Source organism: Anser cygnoides, chromosome 8, assembly GCF_040182565.1.
Source record: "Anser cygnoides isolate HZ-2024a breed goose chromosome 8, Taihu_goose_T2T_genome, whole genome shotgun sequence".
Taxonomy (NCBI): domain Eukaryota; kingdom Metazoa; phylum Chordata; class Aves; order Anseriformes; family Anatidae; genus Anser; species Anser cygnoides.
The window spans coordinates 4,754,967-4,772,036 of NC_089880.1; the positions used below are offsets into that span (position 1 = coordinate 4,754,967).

The 17,070-nt window shown below is 35.8% G+C and overlaps 1 long non-coding RNA gene across 6 annotated transcripts in view; it reads left to right on the forward strand.

The window, feature by feature from the left end:
- The window catches only part of LOC106039409 (uncharacterized), a 319,959-nt gene that overhangs the window by 193,794 nt on the left and 109,095 nt on the right, over positions 1–17,070 (forward strand). For all 6 annotated transcript variants that reach the window (XR_010833403.1, XR_010833405.1, XR_010833406.1 and 3 more), the window contains one exon: positions 5,082–5,166. This is a non-coding gene — a long non-coding RNA (uncharacterized lncRNA). The remainder of the gene's footprint in view (positions 1–5,081; positions 5,167–17,070) is intronic.

The window sequence follows — 17,070 nt, forward strand, 5'->3', positions numbered from 1 at the left end:
CTTTAAACTGTGGAGTGTAAAATGTGAGCTCTGTCACATTTAAAATGAGATCATTTTATATTCTGTTTGCTTGATGATTGCTAGATGAGATCTAGAGCAAACACAGCTTTGATGTCACCTTTTGTCTATGTGATGTCACATAAATGCAAATGTTGTGTCTAAGTACAGCAAGTGGATTTTTATCTCTTTACCTCAGTAATTCCTATGAATAATCCTTGTAGAATTATTTTTTCCTCTCAGTTTTTAGTTTTCTTACCTGCCCCCATAATTATTGGTAATTTTTCTGTTTCCTATCTGGGCTATCTCACACTCTGGTTTATTTCACTGTCCTTTCAATAGCAGCGATGCCAAACATCTTGGTTCTTTTCCTTGTCATTGTGTGCTGTTTTTTCTTCAAGTAATGCTTATTTTAGCCTAAAGAAAGAAATATTACCAACCAATAACTAAAAAAGATGAAACCATAAAGAGGCAACAAATTCTGTGTTGCTTTACCTAGCCCCTAAATTCTTCAAACCTACAGATACCTTGAAATAAGAAAGGAAAATTTTCCTTCATGTACTCTCAGTCTTTTTTTCTTTAATAAAATACAACATCCAGTAGCCAATTGTCAGTTAAAATCCATTAGTTTTCAGTCACCCCTAGATACGGTCATATGCAGCGCCTGTAGATATGTGGAACTTTCTGCTTCTCCAGTGAGCATGACCTCGGATAATCCTGCTGGAGGACAGTGAGGGAACACATGTCCCTGGGAGCACATTGCTTACCTGACGGTGAACTTTAGTGAGGCACGTCTTACAGGCAATCCACAGAAGATCAGGCTGAATAGTCCTCTTTCTTTCCTAGGGCTAATACATCAAGGTATGGAACTAACTCATTGTGTTGCAAATGCAAACAGGCATAGTTATGTTCTGATTGTGCATTTCCATATTGTAGTCTGATTATAAATTTCCCAAATTTTTGTTGGTCTCCAAGAGAAAAAGCACTTTATCAAAAAGTGAATTGTGCCATAAGATAAAGGATATATATCCTATTTTTGCTGCTTCCTCTGAAGGCTAAGTCACATTACTGGAGTCAGTGGCCTGCTCACCTGGGGCACCTTTTACAATCACAGTTTTATTCCTCTAAAAGATGGTGTCAGTGACAAATATGAGTTGTTAAATGCCTTGAAATAGCAAGTAATGTAGGGTGATAACCAGTGGAATTACAAGGCCAAATGTGTTGGCTTATAATACAGTATTTCTAACAAGTACATTTCCCACTCTATCGTGTTGTGTTATATCTAGCTATGTGTTTGTATATGTGTGTGTTGTATTTTGTTTATTTTTTTAATATTGCAATACTGTCAGTGGAGTCAGTAATGCATTTAGAAATCTTTTTTTTGTAACTGAGCCTCTCTAATTGCAAATATTCAAATATACAGATCAGGAAGGGCCAGTCATAGTAAACTGCTGGATTTTGTTACATTTTATGAAGCATTTTATTTTATGCAAATGAACTGCTTATTTAGACATCCAGTTGGACTGAATCCCAGAAAACCTGATTTTGTTGTTTCAACTAGAAATTGGCTCAAGAGTTGAATGGAAATTATAGGGAATGGTGTACCACAGTTTGGAGTCAGATGTTTATGTGACACATTAATGATATCTGGTGCTTTATGATCAGTGCTGTCCTCAAAAATCAATGTTAGAATGAGAAAGTGAGGTCTTCACCACCTCCTAGGTGGTTCTGGTGCATGAGAGAGACAGTGAACCTGCTTGCTAGGAATTAATCTTGGACTTCTTCAGTCCCTGTAACTGACAGGAATAGGTACTCCAAAGAACTCTCAATGAAAGAAAAATCATAAAAGAGAATGCTGTTTAGTAATTCCCCCTCCTTGCATCAGTCCCTGACTAGGCCATACTAAGCTAATAACCTTTCTAATTGATTTCGTTTTTTTTTTTTTTTTTCTTCTTCAGTCACTCACATAATTCTCATCAATCAGTCTTTCTCACATTGTTCATCATTCAGGAGGTTCATGATTTCACACAGAAGCCATTTACTGGGTTAGTTGTGAAGATTTTCTGAAGCCATTTCCCCAGGTTAATAAAATATCTGCAGCACTATTGGAAGAACTAAGTGTACAAATTACTTTTGCAGACATCGTCATTTTTAACCTGCAGTCCTTTACGTCTTCTCCCTCTTTTCTCTTCCCTATGGGCAATCAGAAATCAGTGGCCCACTGCTTGAATAGTATCACTTCAATTCACCAAAATATAATTGCCTAATCCACCAGTCTTTTGGAAAGATGATCCATATTTAAGGTAAAGAATAAATAAATAAATAAATAAATAAAAAATCCCCCCAACTTCATTTAGGCAGAGCAAGCATATTATAACAGTACAAGAGGAATTTTAAAAATATTTTTTTGAATAAGATTGAATACAAAAAAACTAAAAGACCCATTTATGTGTATTCCATATGTCATTCAGGATACAAAACAACACAGTGAGCAACTGTTGTTACTTTATTGCTCCAGCATCTGATCATTAAAGAAATGGGTACAGTTCTACATCAGTCATTGTACACAGTAGAACTAAAATGATTAAGGTAGAATATTGGCACAACATCGGTGTCTGTTGCTTTGAAAATAAACCTCTTTGCTTGTTTTATATATCAGCTGGAGCCCACCATGCCATGGTAGTTTAGTATTCTTTTGGTGTTATCCAGAAAATTATATAAAAGAAAACATTCGTCTTTTACTGTCACTATTCATTTTCGTGAAATAAATTCTATTCTGAATTATAAAAGCAGAATAGTAGTACTGGGGATATTTTAAAATGTGAATGATGTTTTATTTTTCTTGCTTGTTTCTGTCATGCTAACTTATTCTCTCATTCATTTTAAAAATTTGCCTATCAGTTAAGAAATGGCTCATGTGATAATCCAAGAAACTTCTGAATGTAAATCCCATCTGGTATAGTCTGCAGAATGCTTAAGTAGTACTTCTGTCTCTCTCCAACCTTCGTTTGAAACACTGAATTAACTCAAATGGTTTATTAAATGGCAGCACACAGTCAGTGCTAAATATTCTGGTTAAGCCATATGAAACTCTGTCCTCTTTTATAATTTCTTAGAGAAGTACCAGAAAGATACTTCAACAAATGTGTTAATGTTAGAAGTGAGGGAGTAGGAGCATTTCTTGTTCCATTTGTGTCATGTAGTTGGTTGTTTATATGCAGTAGCTATCTTCCTCTTGTTATTTCTGATCACAACACAACTATGATAGAAAATAATGGCAGTTGTCTGCTTTGGTAGCAGAATGCTCATGCTGAAACTGCCAGTGAGATCAGGTGGTTCTTTCACCCCTAACGATTTTCCTCCTAAGTCAAAGATGAGGTATGGTGTCAAGTAAAGAAAAATTGTATTCCTGTTAGCCATGGCAGAAGGTGGGATTTGAAACAAACTGGGAGAGGCAGATTGGATTTCTCTTGAACTTGGAAAAGTAACAGAAAATGCTTTGGTGATCACAGAAAAGAATATGCATAAATATGAACTGACAGGAGTATAAGGAAAGAGGGCTTGAGGTTAGAATGAGCCCTACGATAACAAGGGACGTTGGAGAGGAAAATCAGATAAAAGTGGATTAAAATATAAATAAACACACAGCATGTTTTAAAGCTATAGCCTGATATGTAAGTGGATCTTGATTTATAACTGGGTTATATTTGGTTATTTGTGTTATTAACCGCCTGAAGCAGATATGGGATACAAATAGCAACTGTCACTAGTCAGATCCATGTGCTAAATCCACATGCTACTTGCAGGTTGTTATTTGAGTATCTGTAATAACCAAGCACAGAACAAAATTTCAAAAGCAACTCAAGGCTTTGAAATTCATGCAGAGAAGAACAGCCCACATTTCTGTATTGTCTTATTCCCCCAATATATGTCATCTTTTTGTATCACTGTGTGGTAGGGATGTGCATGTACTGACCTTGCTTAATGACTGTAGCAAGTAGTGAATAATGTATGAAATACACAGCTTCTACCTAGTGCATGAAGATAAATAGTGCTGGGCAATCAGGGCTGTTCTGAACTGTGTTGTCATGCTCACAGTGTTCAGTACTATCCCCAAAGCTGTCCTTGCATCACAGCAAGGCCAACATGCATTAGAAAATTAAATTATTTTGAAATTGAGCTATTTGTACTTTATTTCATTTTTATTTTTATTTTTGTAATTTATCAACTTGGTAATTATGATAGCAGTTTCTAACTCTTCTGTTAGCTACTACAATTTGCCTTGTCCTGACATACACAAATGCTTTTGAAATACCGATCCCAAGAGGCATAGCTAGACAAAGTTTTCATCTGGAAAGACACTAAACAGTCTTTTACCAAAGGTGAATATAGCAGCTACTGATGGATATCATACTTAGAATTATTGTAAACCAATTTCTTAAACAAAACACTTAGCCATGATAAATGACCTTCTCCCTGCAGATAGATAGTACTAGATTTAAACTCTTTTCTAACTTCATATAGCATATATATTAAAAATGCACTTCATATACATCTGTAAAAAAATGGTGAGTGTGGCTCATAACTAGCTCTTCTTGACTTGAGATGCTTGGGGTGAGTTACCCTGAAGCCTGGCTTCCCAGTGTTTGTTATGTCCCTCTGTTATTTCCTGAAGGCTACATTCAACTGTATGAAAAACTGTCCTGGGTGCTTGAGAAAGTGCAGGTAATTTTACAGTCTTTTGTTTTGAACAGCACTTTGTAAAGTGAAACAAAACAGAAATTTGTAATACTCTCTGTCAGAAATCTGGAGATGGAATGAAGCATGAGAGGAACATCTCTGGATAAGTCACGAAACTGAGAAGGTTCATGTCTGAAACCAGAAAACACTGCATTAAGTTTGATAAGCACTTTTGAATTCATTCATTTACTTCTCTTGTACTCTGACTTCATTTTTGTATGTACTGAAAGATAGGTTAGTTAGATTAATATTTTCTATTAATAATTTCCTATTTTGAGCAAGGCATCTGAAACAGAATACTGCCTTAGGTGAGTCTTTCCTTACAAATTTTTCTCTTTCTCAAGTTCCAGCTGCTTCATCTCTATAACGTTTGGGATCGATCACTTCCATAGGTCACTGATGAAACAACAGAATAAAGATCTGCCACAGGTAAATTATTTTCTCACTGTATTTCTCCAGGGGAGAACAGCTTCTGTAACATAAAGTTTGTTTTTATGGGGTTTTGAATTTTGGTTTATCTTTTGGGAGCAAGGGATTTTTTTGTATGTATCCATACTGTTTTGTGTTAGATGAGACAGTGTTTGAGGGGGAGTTTTCTAATCATCCATATCATATGTGGCTTTGCAGCAGCTGGTACCACAATCCTAACGTGACACCTGAGAAAGTTTAGTCTCCTGCTGTGTTTATTGTGACTGAGGGTTAGATAGATCTGTCACAGTCTTCAGCCAGAAGCAGCAGATTCATTGATGCTCCAGGCTGCTGAATAACCTGAAGACATGACTAGCCTATGAATTTGAAACTATGTTTTATGAAAACCATAGAGTAGATAAAAAGAATCAGGATATGTCTGGCATGATTGTGCAGCCTGTGTGACAGTGGAGGAGGATGACAGTTTTCTTGGATATAATTTCCTAAGGGTTATTCATGCCTAATTTTGATTTGTTGAACTTCTCTACTCCAGATGAAAAGTGACAAAGGTACAAATAAACAAGAATCATCAGTCACTAGGACAGGGTTATATTCAAACCAACAGAAATATTAGAAAGGATAACATTAGTTATTGTAAATATGCAAAATATTATGTGAGCATGAAATCCAGGAGCATTCCTTCATTGTAGATGGAGTTAACTAGATTTACTAGAGCGTATTGCAAGGTCTGTGTATGCATATACATATATTTCAAAATCCTACAAACATTATCTTCTAGGTTCTTAGTTTTAGCTTCAATTCCCTGTTTGCATTCCAAAGTTGAGCTCCACGGGGCTCCAAGATATTTTTTGGAGTAATATTCACAAGGAAATTAAATGATGACTTTGTCTTTAAGCTTAAAAATTTTCATTTTCTAAAGCATGTTGTATGTTGATGCTGTATTTCAATACTGAGAATTTGCTTCGGCCTGTATGTACAGCTACACAACTGATTCCAGGCCTTTTGTATGAAGAAAAGCTTTTCATGTCTTGCAGTAAAAGTGTTTCTGTTTGTAATGAAGATCAACCGTTTTTTGGAAAGTTTAACGGGAAATGCTGATCTAAGAATAAATGTCTAGTAAGTTGAAAAATTTAAACCAAAACTGTATTGCTTAACCTGATAGCAGAAATGAATGACAGAAAACAGCCCAGCAATGACTTTGACAGCGAGATGTGTAAAATTTTATGTAGTGAAATTGCAAGAAAAGACAGATAAAGCTAGTCGTTTGATGATATGTAGTTGACTTTCAGAGTTCTATAAAATTGTGAACTATGTTCCTAGTTTTATTCCTGGTACAAACACATGTATCTATCAAAGAATATGAATGAATTGCAAATTCTTTGAAGTTCTTGTAAATCATAGAATCATAGAATATCCAAGTTGGAAGGGACTCACAAGGATCATTGAATCCAACTCCTGGGTCCCCAAAGGACTGCCCCAATAAATAAAAATCAGATCATGTATCTGAAAGTGTTGTCCAAATGCTTCTTGAACTCTGGCAGGCTTGGTGCCATGACCAGTGCCTGATCACCCTCTTGGTGAAAAACCTTTTCCTGATATCCAGCCTGAACTGCCCCTGTCACAGCTCCATGTCATTCCCTCGGGTTTTATTGCTGGTCACCAGAGAGCAGAGATCAGTGCCTGCTCCTCCGCTCCCCCTCATGAAGAAGCTGTAGACCATGATGAGGTCTCCCCTCAGTCTCCCCTTCTTCAGAATGAACAATCCAAGTGACTTCAGCTGCTTCTCATACCTCTTCCCCTCTAGACCCTTTACCATCTTTGTTGCCCTTGTTTGGACACTCTCTAACGGTTTTATATCTTTCTTATACAGTGGCGCCCAAAACTGCACACAGTGCTCAAGGTGAGGTTGCACCAGTACAGAGAAGAGTGGGACAATCACTTCCCTATACTGGTTAGCAATGCTGTTCTTGATGAAGCCTAGGATAAAGCTGGCCCTCCTGGCTGCCAAGTATATTATAGTATTGTAGAATCATTTAGGTTGGAAAAGACCTCTGAGATCACCAAGTCCAACCACTGCCTACTGCTAAACCATGGCCCTAAGCACCACATCTACATGTCTTTTAAATGCCTTCAGGGAAATATTTAAGCATCGTACACATATTTAGTAATAACTATATTTGTTACCTATGTATATAAATGTTCCACTTTTTTGGGAAGTTGCTATATGGCTGTTTTTGATACATTTGGAACCTTTGGATTACAATCTGTAAACTTCCCAAAGCAGAAAGAATTGCCAGGAGCTGAATGGACCTATGATAACTGTTATCATCAATTATACTACTCAGACAAGTGAATCTTGTTAGAACACTAGAAACAACTCAGAGAGAATTATTGGCTGATTTTTTTTTTTTTTCCATTTTTTCCCCCTGCTGGGAGCAAATTAAAAATAAAGATAACATAGTAGTTTATGGGCATAGTAAGTAGAGGTGGAAGAAAAGTCTTCAGAATTCTTTATGTTCAAAAAAAACAAACCCAAAACTTAGAGACCTCTTAGTGACCTCTTAACTTAACTTTCGTAATAGTTTTACTAGTTTTACTGTCTTTTCTTTTTGTCCCTGAGAGACTAGCCTTAGTTTGAACTGTTAGCCTCTCCAAGCCCAAGGTAGCCAGGGGTTTCACCTACAGCAGATTAGCAGAGACAGAAGAACTGCCTTTGCACAGTCTCTCCTTTTTATTTGTTTCTGGTTTTGTCCAACTTCGGAGGCAGTTTCAAGAAGACTGTTTACTACATGCCCTGCAGATATGGTTTGACCTCTTTGAATTGTTACTGAAGAAGCTGAAGAGAGAGGCGGAAAGCTCATCTTGATTTAGTTTCCTAATTCAATGTATAAATCAGTGTAGGCCATGCTGGTTATAATGGAGGAGAAACAGCTTTTTTTCTGAGCTTCTCTGTCAGGCATATTAGATAAAGGCCATGTTTACCCTGTAGGTTGGACAGTTCATCAAAGCTTTACACGTGTATGCCATCTTTAGAGTTCCTTTTGCTATGATTGTGCTGTAACTGTTGTCTCTAAATCCACACTGAATGACCATCACCATTTACCAGGCAGGCACGAACAGAGAAGGTGCTGGAGAGGACATGAATGACAGAAAATACTCCAGATGACAAAATGCATGAAGGCTTATAGCAAACTGAATTTGTGGGGCTTTAATATATTTTTCACACTCATAACCTGATTTGGCATTCCTGAATATGAGAAAACCTGTTCACTTGGACCATGTGCAATTTGTTAGCTAAATATGTCATGACCTTCTCTAGGATAAATCTGCTTTTGCCGTGACAAGTGACAGAAGAGAAAATATGAGCTAAGATTTCTAGAGCAGTGCTAGGAGTTAATTCATATATTTCCTACACAAAATAAAAATTATTCCTTTTCTGCTTATGCAAGATCAGGGCCCTTGAATGCTGCAGTAATATTAAAGTTGTAATCATAATGGTATGAAGAAATCCTAACTCCTGACACAGGGCATAATGAGGCCTCAAAAGGGCAATAATAATATAATGATATGTTTACTAAATTTTCTAATGGATGGTGCTGAATATGCTCATAAAGTCAAAGGATTGCTCTTCAGATGCAGGCAGCACTGAGAACTTCTGACTTAAAATGTTAGCACTTCTGGAAGGAGATGATGTGAAAACCCATTATATTCATGATAAAAGTAATGATGAAATTAGATGAATCCATTGTTAATTAGCGCTGATTAGTTTTACATTATCTATAGTGGAGAAGAGCATCAGAACATCACAGGTTCCAAGATGAAATCAGATTTACCTCACTCTTATAGCTTCAAGATGCAAGTCCTTCAGAACATCAAAATTTAGAGGGAGCTGAGTGAGGTTTAACCCTGTATTTTACCAGAACATTACTAGAAGAGAGTGTGGTGGTTTCACCCATGATGGACAGCTAACCTCCAACACAACCGCTCTCTCACTCCCCCTCCTCAAAAGGAGAGGAAGGGAAGAAAGTATAAAGGACAGAAGAAAAAAGGCTCATGGGTTTAGATAAGAATAATTAGTTAAAGGGAAAAGAAAGAGGAAAAAACAGGCAAAGGCTGTGCAAAGAGAAGGAAAAAGCATTTCTCTGCTTTCCATCAATGAGTGATGTTCAGCCACGTTTGGGGAAGCAGGGACTCAATATGTGTAGCAGCGTGTCAGGAGGACATTCTCTTAATGAGATCCCTCCCTTTCTCCTTCCCCTTTTCCAGATTTTATTGCTGAGCATGACATCATATGGCACGGAATACCCCGTGGTTGGTTTGAGTCTGCTGCCCTGGCCGTGGCTTCTCCCCACCTCTTGCCTACCCCCAGCCTACTGGCTGTGTGGAGTTTGGGGAGGGTCTTGATGCTGTGCCAGCACTGCTCAGCAATAGACAAAACACTGGTGGGTTACCGGTGCTGTTCTAGCTCCAAGCGCAGAGCACAGCACTGTATGGGTTGCTGTGGGGAAAGTTAACTCCATCCCAGCCAGAGCCAATCCAGAGATAGATTTCTGTGGTAAACAAATAAAACCTTTATACTCACAAAAAAGAAAACAGTACTATGAAGAAATCAAATATCTAGAGAAATATCAATTGGTAATTAACAGAAAGTGTGAAGTCTAAACAGTGCTCAAGTTAAGAAGGTATATAATCAGAAATATATTAAAGATAATGCAGAAAAAATACAGGTTTATTGTCAGATTTCAAAAAAAAAAAAAAGAAGAAAAAAATAAAGAACAGTAGGGAGCATTTAATGAAGAGTATAGAAAAAACATCCAAAGAATAATGTGCAGAAGGGATAATTGCCTTCAAAATTGGAATCAGTTTCTAATATGAAATGGTCAGAAGAAAGGTAAAGTGGGTTAAACAATCCAAAAATAATAAATAAATAGTTTGAAGAAGATCAGATGTGGTGACAAGGTAAATTCAGCAAAGCACCAATATACAGAACAGAAAAGGTACACCGTAAGAGATTGAGGAAGGAAAAAGTTTTTTATTTAAGAGGTTACATTTACAACAGGACAGAGGGATAATATAGTATCTTAAAATTCTAAAATGACTGAAATAATTTTTTTTCAGATCTCAATCACACTTCGGTTTCTAACCTAGTTCATCTCCAAAATTTCACCATTGGCCTTTTAGTTGAACTTTCTCTGTGCTTTTTTGTGTTCTTGGATTTAAAAGTGTTTTCTTCAGTTAGATTTCTTTTTCTGTGTGGAGTGCAGTGCTCCTCACACTTTTACAATGTGTTGACATATTTGTTTCTCTGTGCTTGAATTAAATGAAAACTGCCAAACCTATCACATATGTAAGAACCTGCTGTTTGTCAAAATAAGATAATGAAGCCTTGTTTTCAGTAACCATCAGAGCTTGATATTACAGAGTTGTTTTTCATATTTCTAGGGAATTTCAGCTTTGTTGAACTTTTAACTAGTCTATAAATGGACACTGCAGCTTTTATTGTTCCATTACAGTTAACAATGAACCAGATTATTGTTCACATATTAAAATGCTCCTGTATTGGGTATTGTACAAATAAAAAAGAAAATGTCTTAAAGTCTAAGCATGAGAAAAGTAACAGTATCTAAAGATAGGCAGAGAGTATGATACTGAGTAATAACAATACTAGTGTCTGTTAAAGACAGTGTCTAAAGACAAATATGTGATGGAATGAGTATATCATTTGTTTACTATTGTGTCAGATGCAAAGTTAGGAATTTTGCCCTCTGTTGAATTTCACTGTTAAGTAATTATGAGGCTCATAGGCTACAGCTATTCTTTATATACAACTCATTCAATCTATGATGATAGTTGTCTTTTCTATCCTGCCTATTTCTGTCAGTGCAGCAGGAATGGCTTTCTGCAGAAATTTGTTTTCAGGAAGGTTATCCTTTTTTTACCCTCTTTGGAGCACGCCTAGAAATTACTGGCTTTCATTGCACAGAGGTAGTACGTGAAGAATAAATGTTGACTTCAGCAAAAGGTCAGAATCTGGAATCATACAGCTCACATACTCCAGAGTATCAGAATAAAAGTGGGGATTGTTAGTGTACATCACTGTCTGTGAAGCTTAAGGGTTTGATTTTCCTGGCTATTATAAAGATGTAATTATGAAATAGAATATGATACTTAAATTTCATTTACTTAGGGGATGATTAATATTTAAGGATATCTTCTTTACAGAACTTGATGAAAAAATGCTTTAATGATTTTAACAGCAGAGATTTCAACTAACAGACCAATACTTACTTCATTCTGCTGTAAAAATGCTGATAAGATTTGAAATAAAGAATTTGGCAGATATTCGGTCATTAAGCTTGAGTGGTGGTTTTCTTTGACGTCATTTATACTGTTAGCATTTTAAGTCACTGTTGCACATGCAACTTAAATTCCGCTAGAACTCTTGAGACGAAATTAATCTATTGATGCAAGTTGGTTAGTGATTCATAACTATTTTATCGTATATGTATCGTACACAAAGTTCTATTCCTATGGGATGAATTACAGGAAGTCATATTTTGTGGAAAGCATAATACTCTGTTCCGCGAAGATTTCACAGTGAAGTTTTTTTTTTTTTTTTAACTTATATCTATTCATACTAAAGTTTGCAATAAAATCTAATGGTATTCTGCTGCCTTTACATTTCAATTTCATAAGAATGTAGAAGTTTTATAGGTCTTTCATAATAAAGCTATTGTTCCAGAAATAATCCTCTTTCCTGGGTTTAAGATTAGGCCGAGGCTTTATGAGACTAAAAGCTAATTCACAGGAGTCACAAGTTACAAACACAGACATTATGATATCTGCAGCCTAACTGCTGTTAGTAGTTCACACCACGCTGCATAAAAAAGGTTTTTGCTTTCTAACATCTTTTCTATCTCTGTTCAGGTGTGCTTCCATGTGCACAACTTGGGAAAATTAGTTATTAAAGGCCTTTTTCCTGTTAATGTATGGTCGCAAGGCTTAATTACAAACCCCTTCAGTCTTAATTATAAACCCTTTTATCTGTGGTCTTCAAATTGCTTGCAGCTCTCAGACTCATCCAATGCTATGGGCCTTGCTGAAAATACATCATAATGGAAGAGATGTTCTGAAAATTTACAGGTATTCTTGCACATGTTTTGTCTTATCACACCAGTAGTAATAATTCTCCTTATGTGGCAATGAGGACTGTTATACTTTTACAAGCATAGTAGAATCCACAGAGAATTTAAATGTGGAAGTTTAAGATAAAAAAAAACAAAAACCAAAAAACTATTAATATTATGATTTACATATTGAATAGTTTTTGGAGTTATGAAAAATCATCTGAAAAAACTGCGAGAATGTCAGATCTCGTCCTGCGAAGTTCTGCTTTATTTTTTCTTCATTTTGTAATTTGGTCATATCAGTGAGGGCTGAGAGTTCCTCAGAATGAGATTTTTGTCATATCCATTAGATCCTTGTCTGTGCACAGAAAATCAAGATAGCTCGGATTACTAAAAATGCATAATGTAGGTTTTGTGAACTTCTCTTGTGCCCCCACCAGAAGTCTCCACAAAGCAGGTGAAAACGAAAGCACTTTAACAGCTTTTACTTATAGCCATATGTTGCTAAAGTATGATGTTAGAAAAGCTTTTACAAATTCAGTGTTCTCAAAATTCAAAAGTCTGTGGCACATGGTTTAGCATCATGCAGGAGAAATTAATTGTTCCTTAGAGAACAGTGACAAACTATAAATCATTTGTGCTTGTTAAAACAATGCGTTATGGAGAAAGGATTGTGGGAGATCATATGGGTCATATTTCATATCCTCACCATAAAAAGGATTGCAGTTATATTGGGAAAATATTGGTTCAGATACATGTTGTGAAAGATGTTCTGATTTTACACTCTGAAGCCAGTGCCATTGGCGGCATCACTGACCAGTTTAAGGATCCTACAAATCAGTGTCAGAGCCTGTAATTAATCTCTGTATACTAAAAGTAAACTGAAAATTTGGTCTGAAAGGAGTTTTATCCTCCAAGGTAGCCTGGTAGTAATACTGACACAGGGAACTACTGCATTGGACTAATAGTGCCTGGAAGGGTCACCTGGGTTTCTAATGACTAAATGCTTATTTTCATGCATTTAGGAAATGCAGGTTAAAAATGTAATTCCTGGTGTAACTCCATGGAATTCAGCTGGATTTATGCTGAGCATGAGTTTTATTCTGACTTACTTTCTGGCATTTTAACTGTTTCACCTGTCTGGACCATGCTTTATACATGTCTAGTAATCATTGTAGGAGTGTATCATAATGGTTTCCAACTTGCTTGTTAATTTTCAAAAAAAAAAATCTAATATTTCATCTTCCTTAGAAGGCAGTTGCATATTTTCTGTGTATATGGTACTAAGGAAGAAGCTGTTTCAACTGGAGTTTCAACTGGAGTACTTCAGTCAAAATGTTCCTAACACAAACGTGCTAAATTAACAAGTGAAAGATGGATTCATGGCACTGATACCGGCTAGTGTCACCACTGTTCAGGAAGGGGGTATATCAATAGCTGAACGAGTAGGAGAATTTAAAATCAAGTTAATGGTCCATATAATCTAATGTAAATCCCAAAGCTCAAGAGCTATGAAGGTTTTAACAAAGATATCATAAATAAGGAGCTTAAGAAAGAGTTAGGTACCTGAGAGTTACTGTCCCATAGTATTCCGGGTTTCTTTCAGAGTAAGTTTTAATGTTGGTAAATAAGCTTTTGACACAAAATGTCAAAATTACTGTAGTGTTAAATAACTTTATTGTGCCTTTTTTGTTAAGGTGTCAATTTATAAACAGGAAAGTTATGCTTAGTTTTTATATTGCACTCCTCATTAGTAGGTGAGGAAGGAGGTACGTATTGTAATTTTCTTACTTTGTATGTGAGGAAAACCATTTTTTTTTTTTTAATGGGACTCATCAGAAGGGCAGACAAGAACTCAAGTCTCTTAAGTCTCCTCTAGTATGCAATCCAAGAAACCACTTGTTCAGTTAAAATCTTTAGGATATTAGCATGATACATTTCAATTACAGAATTTTCTTTAACATTCAGGGAGAAGCCTGCAGGCTTTCCTTCAGAATGGATTAAGCAACAACTGTTAGAACATGTAAACACTGTTCATATTGCTTTGTGTAAAAGCTCGGCACTCTTTGTGATCTCTCATGTTTCATGCTGTGGGATGTTAAGTGGAAGCTCCATGTTTTGCAGGTGATTCATGTAACTCCTTGACTCTGGTCTTACATGTTTCTGTTTTGATTCATACAATCTTGATTTATTTTTGTATTGATGACAGTAAAACAAATCCCACTGAAAAATCCAGCTACATAAATACAACTGGTCTAAGTGTAATGGAGTCTGCTTTAAACCAGGAAAAAAATAAAACAGAAAAATATTGCTGTTCATAATTTAATTATATCATAGGTTGAAATTACTGTGGCAGTTTCTCACCTCAGCTGTGTTTTTTTAGACAACTGTAGCCTCTACTATGTAGCTGAGCCTTCTCATCAATGTGAGGAGAGAAATTATGTTGCTTATACTGTGAGATGGTTTCTATTTATTGTCATACTTTTACTTGTCTTTTGGTGCTCAGTGAATACAAATTTTACTTTTCCACTTGATATTTTGGAGTTAATGCTGATTCTTGTAATCTTTTGTTGTTGTTGTTTTGATGATAGCAATTCAGCACTTATTAACAATTAATCAAACAGCCTTCCTGTAAGCTTAGGAAGTAATAAATGAAACCAAATTGTAAGCTTTTTGAGATGTTCTTCAGTGCCTGTGTACCAGGAGGTCAATGACTGATGGGTTGACATCTAATCAATCACGTGCAGAAGTGATACCAGTGGCATTATTATTTTTATGTTCAGATAAAATGTTTTACTGACATTTTCAAATACACAAATAAGGAATGGAAGTTATACCAGTGAGGTCACAGTCCCTTTCCAGTACAGCATGGTAAAACTGTACCTGGAATAATACCTCCTGTTTTGTGTAGTTGTGAACTGGGAAGATAAAGATTAATTAGAAATAATTCACGTGGAAGCAGAAATATATTAAGTTGTACTTAATATATACTTGATAAGTGTGCAAGAGCTACATATATAGCCAAGAAATGACTTTACATATATTTGCCTGTCTGTGTGGGCTGCCACCTGCAGTAGGGCTGTGTTTTATTTAAAAACAAAACAAAACACGCACACAAATAGAAAAAACACCCCAAACTGAATAAACTCACTTGTTGGTATACATGAGAGAGGGATAGATAGTGTCCAAATTAGCAATAAGTTTATGCATCTCTACATTATTTATGTGCAATTTTTCTGTGCTATAGCACTGCCTTTGCTTTTCTGTTACTTTTCCATCTATCTTCTTGCTTATTTTGTTCAACTGACAGAATTTCTTCTATTTGCTTGTTTGGGATGCTTTCTTGTTCTGAGTACTGGATTTTGCGTTTCACCCATGATTCACCTGAATGCTTGGGATGCAAGAGAACTTTTCACATATTGCTATGAGTGACATTTTTACATTTATTAGAGCATACTAGAGCTTCAGTAATTTTGAACTGAGATGCTATTTATAGGAGTCTAGAGAGCATACACTGAACATATTTGGAAAAAATACTTAAACTTCTAATACTTATACATCACGTTGTTGTCTTAAGTAAGTACAACTTACGTTGTATAAAAAAGATGTAAAGGAATGTAAAGTAATTTTCCCAACTTCAACTTCAGAGAAGTATGGTTTTCCATCTTCAGTTTCTCAGATATCATACATAAGAACATATATGCTATATACTGTATGTTAACACATATAGGAAATATATATGTTTTAATGGCTCATCATATGATTTAAGATCAAGAAAATATTTCTCTGAGCAATAGTAAATAGACACATACTTCAGCATATGAATCGGGAGGCTGTCTTGTGCTATGTCTCTTTGGCAGTTGAACAGATATTTTTCCAGAGCTGCCAACTCACATTATCTATGCAAGAAGAATGATGTGTCTGTAGCATTAGCTTTTTGGCTGTCATGACACTCATCAGCAGCCATCTTTCATCACCACGGTTACCACTGAGAGTTTTCCTAGGATAAATAGATCTGGGTTATATAGAGGAATAAATCCTAATGCTAAGTAGATTCTTTCAATTTTCTCTTCCCAGAAATGCTCAGTCTTGCCAGATCTCCAGAACAGACACTTGCCATAATATTACATATTCAAGATATGTCATGTATTAATATTAATGTTTTCCTAACTATATGTTCAGCCATGTTCTGTGAAATCTAACCCGTGTGCATGCAGTGAAACAGGTACTGTTGTAACCAATTAATCCTTTTATGTCTCAATATGCATTTGTCTCTGCCTAAGAATGAAAGAAGCTTGGAGGAGGAAATGGAAAAGGCAGGAAAGGAAAGTGAACGAACTATTTGCTAACTTGTTTGTACATTTAACAGGTCATAATTTAGCCTAAACTGGCACTGAAATAAAATATAAATCTGTTGTTAAATTCTCAAACTCCAAGCTCGACAAAACCATTCAGATTTTAAAAATCAGTTTAAAAATGAGACAGAATTATGTTTTTTTTTTTTTTTTTTTTTAAGGTTTTGGTCTTGAATGTGTGAAGGTAAACAATTTTGTTTTTTCTCTTAAATCTAGGAATGATGTCTCTGTAATCAGATTTAACACTGGATTGTTACATAAAAACTGATGTTCACTATGTTATTCTGGCCAATGAATGATGTCTTTGCTGATATTCTTTGATTATTTGTTGCATATAATGTTACCATTGTTGATCATGAAATGGAGCTAACATACAAATCTGAGGTGATGGAATCAATTACAAATGACTGTGTTCCTTTCTG